This window comes from Anser cygnoides, unplaced genomic scaffold (genome assembly GCF_040182565.1).
Source record: "Anser cygnoides isolate HZ-2024a breed goose unplaced genomic scaffold, Taihu_goose_T2T_genome scaffold_45_1, whole genome shotgun sequence".
Lineage (NCBI taxonomy): Eukaryota > Metazoa > Chordata > Aves > Anseriformes > Anatidae > Anser > Anser cygnoides.
Genome location: NW_027103069.1, coordinates 882,756 through 900,341, shown reverse-complemented (window position 1 = coordinate 900,341; position 17,586 = coordinate 882,756). Strand labels below are relative to the sequence as shown.

At 43.8% G+C, this 17,586-nt stretch overlaps 1 protein-coding gene across 2 annotated transcripts in view; it reads right to left on the bottom strand.

Moving 5' to 3' along the window:
- Nucleotides 1–699: 699 nt before the first annotated feature.
- LOC136789446 (uncharacterized) overlaps nt 700–17,586 on the bottom strand; it is an 80,437-nt gene continuing 63,550 nt past the window's right edge. For both annotated transcript variants that reach the window (XR_010828187.1, XM_066989513.1), the window contains one exon: nt 700–16,313. The gene's annotated coding sequence lies outside the window, so the exon portion shown is untranslated. The remainder of the gene's footprint in view (nt 16,314–17,586) is intronic.

The window sequence follows — 17,586 nt, the reverse complement described above, 5'->3', positions numbered from 1 at the left end:
TACCTTTCAAGGGGTACATCCTTCAAATCTTTGTGGCTGGCATGAGTATGTTCGATTATTTCCACACAATTGTGTTCCAACGGTCCTTCTTCTGGAACGGTTCCTAGAAATACTGCTGGATATAACAGGCTAGTCGTTTTCAAGGTTATGTCATCTTGTTCAGTTAGGATTGCCTGATATTTCATCATCCAGCTGGGTGATAACCAGTGCCCCCCCCCCCCTTTGTTCCAAAACGGTTGTTACCATATGTGGTCCAAAAACTTCAATACGTTTTCCCATTTGAAGGCAAATAATTTTCTACTAGCTTTATCAAGAGGTATGCAAAAGAAGGCATCCTTTAAATCTATCACGGTAAACCATTTATATTTCCCTTTCACAGATGTTAACAATGTGTAAGGATTAGCTACTACCGGGTGAATATCCTTTGTTATTTCATTTATTGCTCTAAGATCTTGTACAAATCTATACTCGCCATTCGGCTTCTTTACTGGAAAAATTGGAGTATTGTATTCCGATTTACATTCTTCCAGAATCTGATATTTGAGAAATTTGTCAATAATTTTCACCATTCCCGTGCCTAGCTTCTATCTTAAGTGGATATTGTTTGATTCAAACAGGTTTGGCTCCTTCCTTTAATTCCACCTTTACCAGTTGTGCCAGTTTCGACTTCCCTGGTACATCTGTTTCCCGTACTGTTGCTATAACTGCATTTTCTACTTCTCTTGGAATATTAACAAAGGGTTTATCTTTGATCATTAGGATTTGGCCTACTTTGGACTCAGGTACCTTCATTATTAATTCTCCATCCTCAAAGGTTATTGTTGCATCTAAGTTGGCTAATAGATCCCGTCCCAAGAGTGGCATCGGGCATTCTGGTACATACTAAAATTCATGGGTTAGTTCCTTACCCCCAAAACGCAAATCAAGGGGTTGTAAGAATGACCATTCCTCCTCTTTCCCTGTGGCTCCAATTATTGTAGTTGTCTTAGTTCCTAATCGTCCTTTTAAACTATTTAACACTGAATATGTTGCTCCTATTACATTTACAGCCTAATTAACACAGAGAAAGAAGCTCCCATAATGTTATGAACAGACTCGCATACGAAGTCGGTCTGTTAATAAATGTTATTAATCACAGAATTTATTAATTAATTAAGTAAGCAAGCAGAAGCAAAACAGCGCTGGGCGGCCGGGGAGTTCCGACTCCGCAGCGGCGCACAATTTTCCTTCTCCGGGGGTGCTGTTTTATAGTATCCGAGTTCCAGCTTGTCCGGGCTTGTTGAACCAGCTGCGGCTATGCAGTCCAAAGGGGGGGGAGTGAAGTAGCAGACAGGATGTCTTGCGATGGGGTATTTCACAGAGTCTTTGTACCTGTTCAAGGATGTTTACCCAACACCCCCCCTTCTTGTTATCTGCCTAATAAGCCTCCCCTTCATTGAGGCAACATTGTGCAACCTTATCTCCCTCGCAGATTCCCAAATTCCTTACAGATAGTTAGCAAATCCCCCCCCTCCCCAACTTTGTCATCATATATCAAGGTTCTATTATGATCAGGAAGCTCTGTCCCAACCTCGTGTAAAATACTATCTATTTTATAACCATCTTATCCCTTTTCTTTTTTTTTTTTTTTTTTTTTTATTTCTTTATACAATGAACAAATACATCTTACCCATTACACATAACCAACAAAAAATTCAAGCCTCTGTCTTCGTTTCCTGGCTTTATTTCAACTAGTGGACCTGCTAGGGTAGATGCCCCAGGTCCCCATCATTCCTGACTGTTGTAAGTTTGTCCTGCAGCCTAAGACAATTTCTTTCTGATATCAGGGGCCGATTGCCCTGGAAAGAGGCTAGCCAGTTGCCTCTCTCTCTCTCTCTCTTTTTTTTTTTTTTTTTTTAAAGCCAGGTCCATTTTTTTTTTTTTTCATTGCATTTCAAAGTTGGTCCAGAAATTCAAAAATTCCATAAATTCCATAGGGGTTTCTTTTGGACCTTGTTGGAACAGATTCTCAATTCCCAATAGCCAATTTAACCAGATTTTAGTATTTACATAATTTCCGGGGTGATTAGGGTCTCAGTGAGGGGGTCGGTCAGGGGAATGCAATCGTTGAAAGTTCCCTGAGCGGTCCCATTGGCAATCTGAGCTCACACAGGAACTCAGGTTGTTTCAAGAGTTAGCTGCTTTTCTGTTTCCACGACAACTCTCTCGGACCCATCACGGTCCCTCTGCCCCAGAGGGCTCACACCCGCGATTTAGAGATCTCAGCCTCGGGTTGAGACGGAACTATTAACATTCCTACATCCTCTTTCCCTGCTCATTCAACTTCAAACAGCTCTGTTAAATACTACATGCCACACAACCTTTAACACCTTCAACAATCCTTTTAACACTTCCTTTATCTTTCTCCAGCCCGTACTTTTCTAATGCCAACACCAAAGGCTCAGTCAGGGGCCAACTTAATTCCAAACCTTTTCCCTCCAACATGCTGAAACAACATATCACTATACAACATTTCATCCTATTTTCCTTCTCTCCTCAAAAACATTAATTGCAAGACACTGTTATAGTCGATTGATCCATAAAGTGGCCATTTAGTTTATATAGTGGCCACCATTGATTGCAATACTTAGTGAAAGTCCTCTTGCTTTCTGTGCCCCCATTTCTAACAATATCCTTCCAATGTGCCAATATGCACCCAAGGAGGCTTTTTTTTTTTTTTTAGGACGTCTTTTTTTTTGGATTTTCCCCTTTTCCTTGATTTCCCATTCCCTTTTATTTATTTATATTAGTTACTGTCCCTTGTTTCAATTTCCACGCAAACCTTTTTATTGCAGGTTTTTTCTATCTTTTCCTAATCTTCTTCCCAAATGTCCCAGTTCTCTGGGATTAAACTCTTCTTTCCACATACAAACTTTACTATTTCAGATTATTAATGAGCCCCATTCCAATCATAAATCCGCAGGACTTCGGAAAAACACCTGAAGCACTCAGCCTTCTGTCTTCTAGACAAACAATACCACCTTTTCCACAAAATTTACATTTCAACAAGACCGAATTTCAAGCCAAATGCTAATTTTTCTCATGCACTTTGTTAGTAAGCCTACTCAAAACAAGGAATCACTCCTGTGTATCCGTCAAGATGGGGGTTTAAAAAGGTATTGAGGCCTAAATAAATTCGCTCTCCCCCTTCTTACCAAATTCCCAGGGCTCAGGCCCGAACCACCGAAGAAGTGACTCTCCGTTCTACCACTTTGATAATCAGTCAGCCCCTCTCCCCCGATACTTGGGAAACTGACCGAACACCACCGCGAATATACCAAAACTTCTAAACTGTTACTTAGATAATGCTCCCACCTTCCTCCTTGACACAGTCAAAACATTTAAGAACAAAATCGGATTACAAGATGCACCACCGGGGGTGGATTGTTAGGATATAGAGGTGGTAGGTTATCCAATGACTCCCATTCATCATCTTTTTCTTTTTCCTTTTTTTTTTATTTTTTATTTTTTTGTTCTCTTCTTCGTCAAACTTCTCGTCTGCTTTTAGTGTAAATATTGAGGCTGGAAAAGGACGTGAGGTCCTGATCCATAATCCTGCATAATCACTTTCCTCCTGGCTAAAAGGTTCCTTTGAATTAACATGTATATTTAAGGCCTGGCAAACCCAGTCTTCAAAGGATCCGAAAACGGGCCAAAAGACATGTGGTCTTAAAGGCTCCTTCGGCCATTCTGTCATACAATACTGAACCATTTTTAATTTACTTTTTCCCTTTTCTGGGGCCCCTATCGTTCCAATTTCTAATCATTGTCCCTAATGGACTTTCTGGTGGTATGTCTGGTAATTTGCTCCCTTTTCTCTGGTCCCGGGTCTTCAATTTTGTCTGACCCATCTAGGAATTTTACTGTGGCAATTCCTATAGCCCTTGGTTGCCTTAGTGAGAGTGTCTTGCAGGGGGTTTAGGACCTATCACCCACCCACGAATCCTATAGGAATCGCTTCGGTCCTTCACCGGCCAAGTCCCTCGCGGGAGATTGGAACCGCGGTTAGAAGACCTCCACAATCGCTTTGGAACTACGTTCCGTCTCAGTCACACTCTCACACACACAGGCAACCGAATCCCACCCAACCGAACGGTATACGCCTTAAATACTTACGACTCCGTCGTCTTCGTTCGGATCTTCGCGCGCAGAATTACGGGCAAAATATAGTGCTGCAGCCGGCAAAGGGAGCTCATAAAAAAATCTAAATCTTTGCTTGCCCTTATTCAGGTTCGAGATGGCATTAGCCCCGACCTGACTCGAACAGGAGCCACCAAATGGTGGGGGCGCCCCTCCTAGATCAAGTCAGAATTCAGGAACCAAGACCATCCCGGACGAGCCCCCAATTGTTATAAATGACTGAGTCCCAAATAGGATTACAATCAAAGTTTACAATTTATTAAACGAATAGAGGCAAGCAAACAGCGCTGGGTGCGCCGGGAGTCTCTGCTCCACCAGGACGCACCCCTGTTACGTAAGGCGGCTGGTTTTTATGCTCCTAGGCTAATACATATTCATTACTACTTCTAGAAGAGGCAGGGTTATCATAATTGGTTTCCCGAATCCGAAGTCCTCCCAGGTGCGCCTGCTTATCAGTCTCTGTTACTTTCTCGGGGGCCGCTCGGACAGGGAGGCTCATATTCTTCCTCCTTATCTAGTGGTCTCTTGGCCGGCTGTCAGAAGTTACTGCATGTCCGTGCAAAGTCAGCAGTTTTTCTCTGAAGAAATCCCTTTGTTCTCTTCTCGCCTAAACCCAGGCCTCAATGTTAACCCTTCAAACCCCTTAGTGGCACGAATTGCTGGACCATTCCTTACAAAGGTATAAGGGAGTGTTGTGGTTTAACCCGGCTGGCAGCTAAACACCACACAGCCGTTCGCTCACCCTCCCCCCTCCCTCTCTGGGATGGGGGAGAGAAACGGGAAAGTGAAGCCTGTGAGTTGAGATGAAGACAGTTTATTAAGACAGGAAAATAATAATAACAATAATAATAATAATAGTGATAATGGTAATAGTATTAACAATAATAATGTGTAAGAAAACAAGTGATGCACAATGCAATTGCTCACCACCCGCTGACCGATGCCCAGCCTATTCCCGAGCAGCCGGCCCCCCCCACCCCGGCCAGCCACCCCTATATATTGTTTAGCATGACGTCAGATGGTATGGAATACCCCTTTGGCCAGTTTGGGTCAGCTGTCCTGGGTCTGTCCCCTCCCAGCTCCTGCTGCACCCCCCGCCTGCTCGCTGGCAGGACAGAGCAAGAAGCCGAAAAGTCCTTGGCCTGGTGTAAACACTGCTCTGCAACAATTAAAACATCAGCATGTTATCAGCGCTCTTCTCATCCTAATCCAAAACATAGCACCCTACCAGCTACTATGAGCTACTTAACTCTGTCCTAACTGGAACCAGGACAGATATCCACCCCTTATTCCATACCATTTATGTCATGCTCAGGTTACACTCTGTCCAATACATTCTAATTAATCACCATTTTCATCTATGATATATAGCAATCATGGTAGTGATGACATACAGTATTATATAATAATTAACATACTACAATTCAACTCATGGGCTATTCTCACCCAGTATCAAATCCCCTTGAGGTACACACCGGACCTCCCCATTCTTTTGCATTACCCACCAAGTGCATCCAGGTCCCTGAGCAAAAGCAATTCCACGAATGGGTTTGCCTTTTCCTGAGGCAGGAGTAGCCCAGACTGCTATTTTATAACCATCTTATCCCTTTTCTTTTTTTTTTTTTTTTTTTTTTTATTTCTTTATACAATGAACAAATACATCTTACCCATTACAATCCCTCCTTTTTCTTTTAGGCTACTTATTTTGTTCATTAAATTCTTCCAAAGCTTTTTTACACATCATCAAGGTTTCAGTATCTTCTTCCTGATCTACAGTTTCATACTTAGCACGTATAAGCATCAAATGTGCAGCCTCCAGTCGACTTTTTACAATAGCAATTACCCGGTTAAAGATACATGGGCCAAAAGTCAACACAAATATTAGCAACAATAATGGTCCAGCAATAGTAGATAACAATGTTGTAAGCCAAGGTGAGTAATTAAACCAAGATTCATACCAACTCTGGCGAGCTTCGTGTTCCCTTTTTCGTTTCTCTAATCCTTCTCGGAGTTTTGTCATAGTGTCCCTTACTACTCCTGTATGGTCAGCATATACGCAACACTCTTCTCGCAGGGCTGCGCAAAGTCCTCCTTGTTGTAAGAATATCAAGTCCAGTCCTCTGCGATTTTGGAGCACTACTTCAGATAATGACCTGACTGACTTTTCTAGGGCCGTTATCGATTGCTCTATGCGAGCCAAGTCCTCACCCACAGCAACTCGTAAAGAGGTAAATTCTTGACTTTGTTTAACTAGGGATGCAATCCCCGTTCCAGCTCCCGCGGTCCCTAAAATCATTAAAGTGGCTAGGGTAACAGCTGTTACCGGTTCCCTCCTTTTTAGATTAAATTGTGGTATTGTGTGTTGCATGTATATATACTCTTCAGAATGGTACAGAATTCTTGGTATAATTACTACCTGTACACAGAAGTCGCGGGACGAATTAAACAATTTTAAAGACAGACACGGAGTTACCCCTAAAGACGAACATACCCATCGAGTATTATTAGCCGGAATCAACCAATTAGAGGGTTGTTTTCTATCTTCTGTAATACTGCATAAATCTCTTTTCCCTCTTGGGACTGTTCCTATACACCTACCTTTCCCTGTCACCTGTGTTAGAGTGATCCCGATTTCCTGCCCCCAGTTACATTTGCTGGGGTTTGATTCATTCGAGTATTCGAGTGCACCCATATCCCCTATTGCCTCGTAATATGGAGGCTGGGCACTGACACATAACCAGCATTTTTTTGTAATTTCCGGGTTTGTTTGATTAAGGAGTTGATAGCTGGCTTCAATAATTTTCCACATTCTACTTAAGGAAGAATCATCCCTATTTCTTCCTATCACAGTGGGAGTAGGAGTGGGAATGGACGTCATTTTATTATTACCAGGCCGCGTGGGGGTCAATTTAGTTGTCGTGGGGCGAGACGTCCCTTTGTTTTCCAAATGTGAGAGGGGGCCTACCTTTCGAGGTGTTTTAGGCGGTTCTTCCTTCTTTATTAAAATTATTTCCCCTCTATCAGCTCCTTTCTCATAATACCTTATTCCCCAAGTCCTTCCAAGGATCCACCCCGGATCCATCGGATTAGTTACGTTAACCCACAAAAACGCGCAATTCCCTTTTTGTACGGTCCCTGTTCCACGGTGATAGACTGCCTCAACCGTGTTCCGATTACTGCAACCCTGAGGCCCAAATTGGACAGTTAAATATTTATCTTTTCCCCCGCCTGGATTCCATGCTGTGGCTATAGTTTCGCAACCCCAATAAGCGCAGTAATACTGTGCTGGGGAATTACAGTAGCTTTTCCCTGGGTTAGAAGCTGGGCATAAGTAGAAATCTGACTGATTGTTACATAGCTCCAAAGTCGTTGTGAGGTTGCAGAGATCAGTCTTAAAGCTGGGAGCCCCTGGCGTAACAATCTGCTGTACGACCATAGTATCGAAAAGTCTTATCAAGCTCCACAAGAAAGGCTGATGCGGGTGGTGTTGACCAGCGGTGGGTGGCATGACCATCGCGAATAACCCCAAGCACCACAGGGGGTAGTGAAGGTCCATTCCCACTTGTTTTACCACTCTGCCTCGCCCGTCAGATGGGGTGCTACCACCTACGGGGTTATGATTCTTCTCGGCAGCAGTAGTATTCTTCAGGGACCATGGAGCCTCCACCCCTTCCCAGTAATGCCTACCGAGTTCGTCGCAGAGTCAGCTTTAAGTCCTCAGAGCCGGAAGTCACTTCCCACCTGTCGTTCTGTATTGGCCCTTTAACTCGGCTGGCGTGCGTCCATCCCCGTTCAGCAGTCCGGACAGCAGTCTCTGTAGTTAGCAAAACAATATAGGGACCTTCCCAACGTGGGGTCAATGCAGTTTCTTTCCAAGTTTTAATCAAGACCTGGTCCCCAGGCTGTATATTGTGTATTGCCATATCCAGAGGAGGGCGTTGTATAACCAGACCCCTTTTCTGCAATTCCCTCCTTCTGTTCCCTAACTGTACTAAATAAGACTTCAAACTCTCATCTTGAATGTGGGGGTGATCGACGGGTATCTCTAAGTCATAGGGCATCCCATATAGCATTTCAAATGGTGACAACCCCAGATCAGTTCGGGGTTTCGTACGCAGGTTTAGCAAAGCAAGAGGTAAGCATTTTATCCATGAGGTTTTAGTTTCTATCATCAATTTAGTAAGTTGTTTCTTAATTTCCCCATTCATTCGTTCTACTTTTCCCGAGCTCTCAGGGTGCCAAGGAGTGTGGTATTCCCACTTGATTCCTAAGTTTCTCATAATTTCTTGTATAACCTTTGACACAAAGTGAGGCCCTCTATCAGAATCTATCATTTCAATAACTCCGTATCGAGGGATTATGTTCTCCAGTAAAATTTTTACTACTGTTTGTGCCGTTGCCCTTGCCGTAGGGAATGCCTCGACAAAGTTAGTCAAATGATCTACTATCACGAGCAAATATTTATATCTCCCTACTCTGGGGAGTTCCGTAAAGTCCAATTGAATTTTTGCGAAGGGTCGATGGGCCAATTCCCTTCCTCCCATAATCCTTTTCCTTATGTTTTTGGCATTTACCCTTCGGCAAGTTATACATCCATTAACTATTGTCTTTGCTATATCATATATTCCAATACACATATACTTGTATGCAAATTGGTCCACTAGGGCCTGTACTCCCCAGTGGGATTGATCATGGTATCTCCGTAGCACCCTCACAGCTACTGATTTAGGCAATACCTCTCTCCCATCAGGTAGCAACCATCTCCCTTCCTTATTTTCCTTAATTCCCATTTGTATCATTTTCCCTTTTTCTTGCACAGTAAAACACAACAAGGGGGAGAAGAAAGTCCCTCCTATCAAAGACATTTGCAAGCCATGTTTGAAACAATTTTTGTAAGGAGGGCTCTCTTCCTTTGAACAATTACATTCTACTCCATCCATCCCCCAATTCTTCCAACACCCATAACAAGGTTCCCTCTTTAAATCCTCTCCACAAGTTGGGCAATCCGCCCTTTTTGTTATTACATAGTTAGTCATGAGGGCTACCCGCTTTGCCTCTTGATCAGCAAGATTGTTTCCCCTTATTTGCGGGGTCAGTCCACGCTGGTGACCTTTTACATGTACCACCGCTATCTCTTTTGGCTCCCTAATCGCTTGTAAAACCCTAACAATCAATTCTTGATGAACTAGTCCTTTCCCCTGGGAGTTTATAAGTCCCCTCTCTTCCCAAATTTTTCCAAAGGTGTGTATTACCCCATAAACATATTTTGAATCCGTATAGATGGTTCCGCTTCTATCTTTCAATAATTTCAAAGCCCTTAACATTGCATATAATTCACAAGCCTGAGCTGACCAACTCGGACTGAGGGGTCCTGATTCTATGACTCTAAATGTTTTCCCATCTATCAGGGCATACCCCGATTTTCTTTTCCCTTCTATTACCCTAGAGGATCCATCCACATATATCTGTTCCCCATGAGTCAATTCGGTATCTTCTAAGTCCGGTCTTAATCTCGTATGTTCTTCGATGTTGCTGAGACAATCATGTTCTAGATGGCCATTTGTTTCTCCGTAGAGAAATTGCGCAGGGTTTTGTACTGGCGCAGTTTCTAGAGTCAATCTTGGGGAAGAGATCAATATCCCCTCGTATCTCAACAGCCTTGCGTCGGTGATCCATTTGTCTGCTTTTTGCTGCAACACTCCGCGAATGTTGTGGGGAGATATTACTCTAATTTCTCCTCCAAAGGTAATCTTTTGTGCCTCCTCAACCAATAAGGCCGCTGCTGCAATTGCTTGTAAACAGTTTGGCCAGCCTCTAGTGACTGGATCTAGCAATTTTGACAAATAGGCCACAGGCTTTTTACATCCTGCCCATTCTTGTGCCAGTACTCCATACGCAGTTCCTTCTGTAGTATTAACAAACAGGAAAAAGGGCTTCTTTAATTCGGGAAAGCTTAAAACCGGTGGATTCACGAGTTCTTCTTTTAGGAGCATCAGTCGTTCCTCATCCTCTTTTGTCCATTTAAGATGGCCCTCGTTACTCAATTTGTTGTATAAAAATTTTACCTTCCCGCTGTAATCCTCTATCCACTGTCTGCAGTACCCTGTCAATCCTAGCAACTGCCTGATTTGTTTTTTCGTCTCTGGTGCCCTGAGTTCTAAAATACCTCTAACTCTTTCAGGGTCTAATTTCTTTGTTCCTTTGCTTAATAAATGGCCTAAATACTTTACTTCTTCCTCCACGAATTGTAATTTTGCTTTTGAAACCTTTAGTCCCCGTGAGCCCAAAAAATTCAGCAAGTTTATACTTGCCTGTCGTACGATTTTCTCATCTTTCCCCGCTATTAATAAGTCATCTACATATTGGATCATTTTGGTCCCTGGCATTCTATCGTAATCCTCTAGAATTTGCTCCAGGGCCTGGCCAAACAAGTTTGGAGATTCTGTAAACCCCTGAGGTAACACTGTCCACCTTAGTTGCTGTTTCCTGTGAGTGTCGGGATCCTCCCATTCAAAGGCAAAATAATTCCTACTGTCCTCATCAAGAGGACAGGCCCAGAAAGCATCCTTTAAATCTATTACACTGTACCACTTGTCCTCTGGGCTTAATTGGCTCAATAAGGTATGTGGGTTTGCTACCACGGGGAATCTGGTTATAGTTCTCTTATTAATTTCTCTCAAATCATGTACCAATCGGTATTTACCATCCTTTCTTTTAACTGGTAATATAGGGGTGTTGAAAGGAGACATACAGGGTTCTAACAACCCCTGTTGTAATAATCGTTGTATGTCTTCCTTCAGACCCTTTCTACCCTCTTCAGACAAGGGGTATTGTTTTATCCTGATTGGTACTTCTGGCTCTTTGATAGTTACCTTAAATGGTTTAATGTTTAACCTTCCAACGCTCTCCGAGGTATACCAAACCTCGGGGTCTATCTCTTTCTCATCCTCTACCCGAAGAAGACACAGCTTTATTTCCAGTTTCTTTTCTACTACCTCTAGTCCTATGCCTAATTCTATTATCAAATCTCTACCTAATAAGTTATATTCGGCTTCTGGCACAAGAAGCAGATGCCCCGTACCCTTTTTTGATCCCAATTCAATCGGTACCTCTTTTATAACGGGGACCCCAAAAGGCTCCCCTTTTGCTCCTATTACCCGTATTCTATCCTTTGAAGTTCTACATCCTAAAGGTAATGTCTGGACAGTTGATCTTTCAGCTCCCGTGTCTATGAGGAATTCGATTTCCTCGCGCTGGGGGCCCACTCGTAACTTTATCAAGGGCTCACTGTTCCTTTGGGTCCCCAGCAAATAGAGCCCCTGACACCCCTATTCATTTCTAAACATTTTCTCATCCTCTTTCCTCTGTCGGCACTCCCTTTTCATGTGACCCTTCTTATTACAGTAAAAACAGGTCACATCTCTTCTTTCCTGGGCACCCTTTTTCTCTTTCCTATTCCTTCTAGTAAACCCTTCATTCCTCCATCTTTGTTCATTGCCAGCCCTTCTGGATCCTTCTCGCACCGCTGCCACCATCATTCGCACTTGCTTCTTTTCCTTCTCATCTTCCCTATGAACATACACCTTTTGTGCTTCCCTTAATAATTCGTCCAGACCTCTATCTTGCCAATCCTCTATTTTTTCCAATTTCTTTCTGATATCTATCCAAGACTTAGCCACAAACTGTGTCTTAAGTAATGCTTCCCCTAACGGGGTACCTGGGTCTAACCCACTGTATAATTGCAGACTTTTACGAAGTCTCTCCATCCATTCTGTTGGAGTTTCATCCTTTTTCTGTTGTTCACTGAATGCTTTATTTATATTCTGTCCTCTGGGCACAGATTCTCTGATTCCTTGTATTATGATTGTTCTTAGATCCTGCATGTGGCCCCTGTGTATTGGATCCTGGTTATTCCAGTTAGGTGTCTGCATTGGCCACTTAATATCAGCAGCAGGACCTTGCTGATGTTGCTGGTCCCAAATTCGCATACCTGCTCTCCTTATCATTCCTCTCTCTTCTGATGTAAATAATATTCCCAAAATAGATTGTAATTCTTCCCAAGTATAAATGTTTGGCCCTAAAAACTGATCTACCTGTTCGGCTACTCCTAACGGGTCTTCTAAGAGACTTCCCATCTCCTTTTTAAAGTCTCTAACGTCTCCTGAATTAATGGGGACGGCTACATATCCCATCCCTGGTTGAGGTCCCCCCATTGCAATCTCCCGCAAGGGGTACAACCCTTCTTTAGCGCGACGAGTCTGGCTTCTAGTTACTGGCCCTCGTCTCCCTTGGACCGAGGCACTGTCATCCGAATCCTCAGATTCGGCAGCAGAGGGTGCTGTTGGCAAAGAGGGCACGTAGGGAGGTGGCGCAACTGGGACTTCCAAATCTCTCTTCTTTCCCTTCCCTCCTTTTTCTTTTAGAGGGTATAACTGGGTCCCAGTTTCAAAATTTATCCATAAATGTGCGTATTCGCTTTCCTCTAAACTAAATGGTTCCTTTGAATTAACATAAATATTTAGAGCCTGACATATCCAATCCTCAAAGGAACCGAAAAGGGGCCAAAACACACTGTCCCCCTTTATGGGCTTATTACCCCAGATCTCTACACAATAATGAATCATTTTTACTTTACTTTTTCCCCGCCTAGAAGGGGAATTACTCCAAATCTTAATCATTAGCCCCAGCGGGCTATCCGGGGGAATAGGAGGAATATTCCTACCGCTATTTCCCCCACCCATGGGACCAGAAGGCTTACTTTTCTTCTGTCCCATCTTCCGGAGTACCTTCACTCACACACACACACACTTCCCCCTTTTCGTGGCCCAGTCCCTCGCGGGATGTGGGAACCGCACTACCGAGGGGTCCGCACTCGCTTCGGCCACGATTGGCCGTCTCAGAAGCCGTACTCCGGGATTCCCCACCCTTACCGAACGGATCACCGGCCTATACTTACCCACCCCGTGGGTCTTCGTTCGGTCTTCGTGCACAAAGATTGCTAAGGGTTTGCCGGCTTTATTTGCTTCTGCTTAATTTTTGAGGTTCGTCGGTGAAGGCCTGAATGAGACTTCCTGCTTCGAGGGCCGCCAAAATCGGCGGGGCGCCACCCCCAAAGGGGAGTCCTCAATCAAATTGCCTATCCGAGTCACGGCACCAAATTGTTATGAACAGACTCGCATACGAAGTCGGTCTGTTAATAAATGTTATTAATCACAGAATTTATTAATTAATTAAGTAAGCAAGCAGAAGCAAAACAGCGCTGGGCGGCCGGGGAGTTCCGACTCCGCAGCGGCGCACAATTTTCCTTCTCCGGGGGTGCTGTTTTATAGTATCCGAGTTCCAGCTTGTCCGGGCTTGTTGAACCAGCTGCGGCTATGCAGTCCAAAGGGGGGGGAGTGAAGTAGCAGACAGGATGTCTTGCGATGGGGTATTTCACAGAGTCTTTGTACCTGTTCAAGGATGTTTACCCAACACCCCCCCTTCTTGTTATCTGCCTAATAAGCCTCCCCTTCATTGAGGCAACATTGTGCAACCTTATCTCCCTCGCAGATTCCCAAATTCCTTACAGATAGTTAGCAAATCCCCCCCCTCCCCAACTTTGTCATCATATATCAAGGTTCTATTATGATCAGGAAGCTCTGTCCCAACCTCGTGTAAAATACTATCTATTTTATAACCATCTTATCCCTTTTCTTTTTTTTTTTTTTTTTTTTTTTTATTTCTTTATACAATGAACAAATACATCTTACCCATTACACATAACCAACAAAAAATTCAAGCCTCTGTCTTCGTTTCCTGGCTTTATTTCAACTAGTGGACCTGCTAGGGTAGATGCCCCAGGTCCCCATCATTCCTGACTGTTGTAAGTTTGTCCTGCAGCCTAAGACAATTTCTTTCTGATATCAGGGGCCGATTGCCCTGGAAAGAGGCTAGCCAGTTGCCTCTCTCTCTCTCTCTCTTTTTTTTTTTTTTTTTTTAAAGCCAGGTCCATTTTTTTTTTTTTTTCATTGCATTTCAAAGTTGGTCCAGAAATTCAAAAATTCCATAAATTCCATAGGGGTTTCTTTTGGACCTTGTTGGAACAGATTCTCAATTCCCAATAGCCAATTTAACCAGATTTTAGTATTTACATAATTTCCGGGGTGATTAGGGTCTCAGTGAGGGGGTCGGTCAGGGGAATGCAATCGTTGAAAGTTCCCTGAGCGGTCCCATTGGCAATCTGAGCTCACACAGGAACTCAGGTTGTTTCAAGAGTTAGCTGCTTTTCTGTTTCCACGACAACTCTCTCGGACCCATCACGGTCCCTCTGCCCCAGAGGGCTCACACCCGCGATTTAGAGATCTCAGCCTCGGGTTGAGACGGAACTATTAACATTCCTACATCCTCTTTCCCTGCTCATTCAACTTCAAACAGCTCTGTTAAATACTACATGCCACACAACCTTTAACACCTTCAACAATCCTTTTAACACTTCCTTTATCTTTCTCCAGCCCGTACTTTTCTAATGCCAACACCAAAGGCTCAGTCAGGGGCCAACTTAATTCCAAACCTTTTCCCTCCAACATGCTGAAACAACATATCACTATACAACATTTCATCCTATTTTCCTTCTCTCCTCAAAAACATTAATTGCAAGACACTGTTATAGTCGATTGATCCATAAAGTGGCCATTTAGTTTATATAGTGGCCACCATTGATTGCAATACTTAGTGAAAGTCCTCTTGCTTTCTGTGCCCCCATTTCTAACAATATCCTTCCAATGTGCCAATATGCACCCAAGGAGGCTTTTTTTTTTTTTTTAGGACGTCTTTTTTTTTGGATTTTCCCCTTTTCCTTGATTTCCCATTCCCTTTTATTTATTTATATTAGTTACTGTCCCTTGTTTCAATTTCCACGCAAACCTTTTTATTGCAGGTTTTTTCTATCTTTTCCTAATCTTCTTCCCAAATGTCCCAGTTCTCTGGGATTAAACTCTTCTTTCCACATACAAACTTTACTATTTCAGATTATTAATGAGCCCCATTCCAATCATAAATCCGCAGGACTTCGGAAAAACACCTGAAGCACTCAGCCTTCTGTCTTCTAGACAAACAATACCACCTTTTCCACAAAATTTACATTTCAACAAGACCGAATTTCAAGCCAAATGCTAATTTTTCTCATGCACTTTGTTAGTAAGCCTACTCAAAACAAGGAATCACTCCTGTGTATCCGTCAAGATGGGGGTTTAAAAAGGTATTGAGGCCTAAATAAATTCGCTCTCCCCCTTCTTACCAAATTCCCAGGGCTCAGGCCCGAACCACCGAAGAAGTGACTCTCCGTTCTACCACTTTGATAATCAGTCAGCCCCTCTCCCCCGATACTTGGGAAACTGACCGAACACCACCGCGAATATACCAAAACTTCTAAACTGTTACTTAGATAATGCTCCCACCTTCCTCCTTGACACAGTCAAAACATTTAAGAACAAAATCGGATTACAAGATGCACCACCGGGGGTGGATTGTTAGGATATAGAGGTGGTAGGTTATCCAATGACTCCCATTCATCATCTTTTTCTTTTTCCTTTTTTTTTTATTTTTTATTTTTTTGTTCTCTTCTTCGTCAAACTTCTCGTCTGCTTTTAGTGTAAATATTGAGGCTGGAAAAGGACGTGAGGTCCTGATCCATAATCCTGCATAATCACTTTCCTCCTGGCTAAAAGGTTCCTTTGAATTAACATGTATATTTAAGGCCTGGCAAACCCAGTCTTCAAAGGATCCGAAAACGGGCCAAAAGACATGTGGTCTTAAAGGCTCCTTCGGCCATTCTGTCATACAATACTGAACCATTTTTAATTTACTTTTTCCCTTTTCTGGGGCCCCTATCGTTCCAATTTCTAATCATTGTCCCTAATGGACTTTCTGGTGGTATGTCTGGTAATTTGCTCCCTTTTCTCTGGTCCCGGGTCTTCAATTTTGTCTGACCCATCTAGGAATTTTACTGTGGCAATTCCTATAGCCCTTGGTTGCCTTAGTGAGAGTGTCTTGCAGGGGGTTTAGGACCTATCACCCACCCACGAATCCTATAGGAATCGCTTCGGTCCTTCACCGGCCAAGTCCCTCGCGGGAGATTGGAACCGCGGTTAGAAGACCTCCACAATCGCTTTGGAACTACGTTCCGTCTCAGTCACACTCTCACACACACAGGCAACCGAATCCCACCCAACCGAACGGTATACGCCTTAAATACTTACGACTCCGTCGTCTTCGTTCGGATCTTCGCGCGCAGAATTACGGGCAAAATATAGTGCTGCAGCCGGCAAAGGGAGCTCATAAAAAAATCTAAATCTTTGCTTGCCCTTATTCAGGTTCGAGATGGCATTAGCCCCGACCTGACTCGAACAGGAGCCACCAAATGGTGGGGGCGCCCCTCCTAGATCAAGTCAGAATTCAGGAACCAAGACCATCCTGGACGAGCCCCCAATTGTTATAAATGACTGAGTCCCAAATAGGATTACAATCAAAGTTTACAATTTATTAAACGAATAGAGGCAAGCAAACAGCGCTGGGTGCGCCGGGAGTCTCTGCTCCACCAGGACGCACCCCTGTTACGTAAGGCGGCTGGTTTTTATGCTCCTAGGCTAATACATATTCATTACTACTTCTAGAAGAGGCAGGGTTATCATAATTGGTTTCCCGAATCCGAAGTCCTCCCAGGTGCGCCTGCTTATCAGTCTCTGTTACTTTCTCGGGGGCCGCTCGGACAGGGAGGCTCATATTCTTCCTCCTTATCTAGTGGTCTCTTGGCCGGCTGTCAGAAGTTACTGCATGTCCGTGCAAAGTCAGCAGTTTTTCTCTGAAGAAATCCCTTTGTTCTCTTCTCGCCTAAACCCAGGCCTCAATGTTAACCCTTCAAACCCCTTAGTGGCACGAATTGCTGGACCATTCCTTACAAAGGTATAAGGGAGTGTTGTGGTTTAACCCGGCTGGCAGCTAAACACCACACAGCCGTTCGCTCACCCTCCCCCCTCCCTCTCTGGGATGGGGGAGAGAAACGGGAAAGTGAAGCCTGTGAGTTGAGATGAAGACAGTTTATTAAGACAGGAAAATAATAATAACAATAATAATAATAATAGTGATAATGGTAATAGTATTAACAATAATAATGTGTAAGAAAACAAGTGATGCACAATGCAATTGCTCACCACCCGCTGACCGATGCCCAGCCTATTCCCGAGCAGCCGGCCCCCCCCACCCCGGCCAGCCACCCCTATATATTGTTTAGCATGACGTCAGATGGTATGGAATACCCCTTTGGCCAGTTTGGGTCAGCTGTCCTGGGTCTGTCCCCTCCCAGCTCCTGCTGCACCCCCCGCCTGCTCGCTGGCAGGACAGAGCAAGAAGCCGAAAAGTCCTTGGCCTGGT